Consider the following 4,744-nt stretch of genomic DNA (forward strand, 5'->3'; position numbering starts at 1 on the left):
CGATGAACCGCGATAAACGAGGGTTCACTGTATTGAGACTCCTTTAATCCTATTAACTTGCTAAGAAAAATAATATAGGGCTTAAGTATCTTGCCTCAGATTACATAACCAGTAACTGGCATAATTAATACTGAATTCAGGAAACCAGGTTTAAGAGCCAATGACTTTAATCAGAATGATATGCTGGTGGAGCTCTGGTGGTATAATGCATTATAAAGTGGGCTACTAGCCATAAGGTCAGTGGTTCAAACCCACCAGTTGCTCCTCAGGAGAAAGCTACGTACGACTTTCTGCTTCCAAAAAGATTTACAACCTCAGAAAACCACAAGAGCAATTCTACCTTGTCCTACAGGGTCACTATGAGTAGAAATTGACTCAGTGACAGTGAGTTTCAGAATATGGCTGGCATAATTAATTTCATTACAGATAGACATATTTTTAACTAAGACAAATGATTAAGATCGTCAATAAGGAACATGAAACAGCCAGAGAGTAGATCTAAGAAGATTCCACAAATGGGAAAAAAAACTTAACTATGAAGACATTTCACAATTTCTCCTATTCGTTCAAGGCCTATTCTTGAAACATGGCATCAATTGGCTCACTGGGCAAAAGTGAACCACTGAAAGCCACTAGTTGAAAGGCAACTGGAAAATAATATGCGACAGCTACTATTTCTATAACGTGTGTATGGGGGGGTTGAATAGACTTTATTTAATCCCAACATTATGAACTAGATAATATTAGCACTTTACAGACAACTGAGTTCTTGCCTGACTGAAAGTCAACCCTTCTTCCATCATACCAGGATGTCGCTCAATTAAAATGTTCTGGGACCACTCTTGTTGGGATTCGGAGCTATTTATATAGAAGGGATGCTGATTGAAAATCAATGAGTGCAAGGGCTTACTCTGTAACATGCAAAGTACATCTTGCAACTCAAATCATCAAACCACAGACTCTCCAGGACCATGTTTCTGTCCAGAAAGTAGCATTGCAGTTCTCTAGACCTACTGTCATTAAATCTCTATCTAGCTAATGTGCTAATCGATCAACAGTCACAGAACACCCATTCTATACCAACCACCAATACAAAACCTACAGCACTCAAACTTCTGCCCTTGAGAACAATCATCATTATAAAAGTAACCAACAACTACCCTTGTGGGAAACCTTGCCACCCCACCAGAGGCAAGTCTTTCACACTAAGAATGCCCTTTAAGGACTGAAGTTTTACTGCTCCTAGAGAATTTCACAGGTGTGCACTTCAGAGTGGATATTTAGCAGTCAATTATTGATTCCTTAACACATTAGCCAGAGTTTTAATGACAGTAGTAGGTATGGAGGAGATCTATAATGCTAATGCTGTGTTCAGAGGTATGGAGCCACCTTGCAGAAGTGATGTGGCCTTATGTTCCAGCTTCTGAAAGTGAGCTGGAGGTTGACTGGACTGTTGACCAGACCAGTAAGAAGTCCACGTAGACAAAGGCATGATATAATTTGGCATTACCATGTTTAGCCCATAAAAGCTCTGAGGCTTCAGGCTGAGATAAGATCAGCTTCCCTTGGTGACTATGCACTGAAAAGGATAGAACAGCACATCCTTCTTTGGGACACAGAAGCTTTGCCCTGGAACTCATCCCAGACCTTACCCATACACATCTCTTCATTTGTATTCTTTATGGTTGTAATATAACCTGTAGCTGTTAAGTGTGGTGTACTCCGTATGCATGAGTCTATGAATAATTTCAGTGAATTAACAAACACAAGGAGCAGTGAGAGTCAGCAGAAGCTGGTGTCTGCCTATCTGGCAGCCTGAAAGAGTTTGTCCTTTTAATTTCTAAGCTCTGATCTAGTTCTGGGTACCTAGGATGAGAGAAGAGCTGAGCAGGCAGCTGGTCTAAAAGCTAGTGCCTGTTTAACTTCTGAACTCTGACCTCAGCTCCAGATGGCTAAGGTTGAAAAGAAAAGTGCTGCTTATTCAGCTGGTGTTAGGATGGGAAGTGAAGACTGGATCGATCCATCCTCACATTTTAGAAACTGGATTCATGCTGATCTTTACCACATGGTTAGAAAAAGGTGGGATTTACCCACTTTGTGCCTTAATCAGTGCACATGCAAAAGCAGATTTACATACATGCTTAGAGTCACAATTTCTTTTAGTGATGTTTGAAAGAGTCTTGCTGCTCAAACCCCAAAGTACTTGAAACATGACAAGTCACAGCACTTAAGACACATTATGATCTAATTAATATCTTTACAGTCTAGTCCTTTTTTGCCGAAGTCTCTGCCATGTCTGCCTGAGGTTTTCTTCATCACATCATAAATTAAGAGAAAAAAAGATAGCAATACGGGGAAGGACTGCATAAAAACTACAGTATTTAAAAACATATTATAAAAATTAATTTTAAAAAAGGAAGCTAAGTTTAATTAATATTTAAACATTTTTCTGAGATGCTCGGCTTAAAAAACATAGTCAAGTGCTCAAAGAGCCCAGCCTTTCTGGAACCATGGAGGTGGATGAATCCCTAAACTACTATCCCGAGATAATATCTAAACCTTACACTAAAAGTATCTCCTGAAAATATATCCATGAACATGGGGAACATAATGAAGGAAACGTAATAAAAACTTCTTGGACTTTGAGTCACTGAGCCTGAGGTTCAAGACTGTAGTCTCTGGAGACACCACGGTCAACTGGTAGTTACACAGTTCACAAAAACAATGTTCTGTCTATATCCTACTCTGGACTGGGCAGTGCAGTTCTGTCATCATGAAGTTAACTAAGGGTCGGCACCGACTTGATGGCATCCAATAACAAGAACTCGGGTGAGTAATGTCTAGGGTCTCAGCGCACATGAGGTGCCAGCTAAGGTACATTAGTCTCTCCTCATCTGGAGGAAAAAAGAGTGACGAAAACCAAGAGCTCTTTGGGAAAAGTCAGTCTAGTGGACTAGTGGAACATGCAAACATCTCCACGATCCTGAGACCAGAAAAACAAGATGCCTACTACTAACTGTTCTAAAAAGGATCACAGGAGATTAGACGGTCCTGGATAAAGTAGGAAAAAGTGTGGAAAACACCACATCTTAAGAGACTACGCTTATTGGTCAAATAGAGACGGATAAAACCCCAGACTATGGCCTAGTTACCACCTTTCAGATCTAGAAATGAACGTGCGCCCCTTGGCTCAATTTTTAGCCAAACAATGCAGACCGACTGTCAGTAAGTCTATTCTAACTCACGATGGCCCTGATCCTGTAGATACAGTCAAACTACCTTCAGTGTTTCCAAGGCTATACATTTTTACAGAAAAAGGCTCATTAACACATCATCTTTCCCCAAACTATCACTCAACCATGATGGTTATTAAGCCTCTAAAAAACATTTTATGTTCACTAGAAGATTCACACCAATTTCCCAGAAAGGAAGACAACTATAATAGTCTGAAGGGTTGCCAATTTCAGGGAAATTAACCAAATGAAAAAATGAATCATTTTTTCCTGTGATAATAAGCAAAAAGGTATTTGAGAATTATTTATAGGTAAGTTAAAAATTACTTACCACCAAAGTGGGCGCTGTCAATAATCCCCAAGCAAAAAACTCCAAAAAGATGACAATAACCGCATGATAAACACTGGGAGAGCCGATTCCTTGAGGCTAACAAAACAGATTAAAAAAAAAAAAAGTTAACAAACCAATCAGTGCATTCCAGGTTTAAATATAATGACGGTGACTGCCAACAAATATTTATTAAGAAAAGTATATTGGATACTGTGTCAAACATCTGAGTACTTACTGCCCTTTTCCTCAAGGAACTGATGATTAAGTGACAGGGACAAACGAATTAAATAGCACGGTACAATGAAGCCACACCAAGTCCAGATTGAGGATGGGAATGTCAGAGAAGCCAAAAGATGGTGCAAAGAAAGTAGACTTAGGACTTCTAAGTAGGGATAAGGGAGTTATGGGGAGATTAGGGAAGGAAGGAAAACAGCTGAGGCCAAGACAGCAGCAAGCACGAAGGTCCCTCAACTTGAGGATGTGAGGTACTGCGGGTCTCAGATGCAATATAAGGGAAGCAGAGATGTACACCGAGAATGTCAAGAACCAAGGGAGATGCACACACGGACTAACTTCCATGTTAAAGAGTCCACATTAAAGTGTTTCCAAGGCTATAAATTTTTACAGAAATTTATTAAAGGATGTTAACTAAGACTCATGATCACATGAAAGTTTTAAGATAATTCTGGCAAAGGTGTAGCAGCAGATGGATTAGAGGGAAGTTCGCAGTTAGAAGGCTACTGCACTAACCTAGAATCATAGTGAAGCATTTATTCAGAATCATAACAGGTATCACCATGGCTCAAAAGCAAAACAAACCCTAGAGTAAATAGTATGTAAGAGATTTGGTGTCAGATACGCTGAAGGAGAAAATAAGTTTACACTGCTGCTAGAGATGTCTTAAGAATTGCTTTAGCCTGTTGAATTTATCTTTAAGGATACTATTAAATGGATGGAAATACAGCCCACACAACATTAACTCAGTCTTCATTAACAAGAGTTTGTCTATGAAGGGAGATGTCGGACAGTGTAAGATATGACAAAATAATAATAATTTATAAATTATCAAGGGTTCATCCAGGATTGTGATAAGAGTTGTAAAAAACTTTGTCTACTATCAGAAAGATCAGATCTTCTAGCTAAATTCTAAATTATTGCTGTTTGACCCTTCAATCAACTT

Source organism: Echinops telfairi, unplaced genomic scaffold, assembly GCF_000313985.2.
Source record: "Echinops telfairi isolate 266 unplaced genomic scaffold, ASM31398v2 ScPeMD7_443;HRSCAF=831, whole genome shotgun sequence".
In the NCBI taxonomy this organism is placed as follows: Eukaryota; Metazoa; Chordata; class Mammalia; order Afrosoricida; family Tenrecidae; genus Echinops; species Echinops telfairi.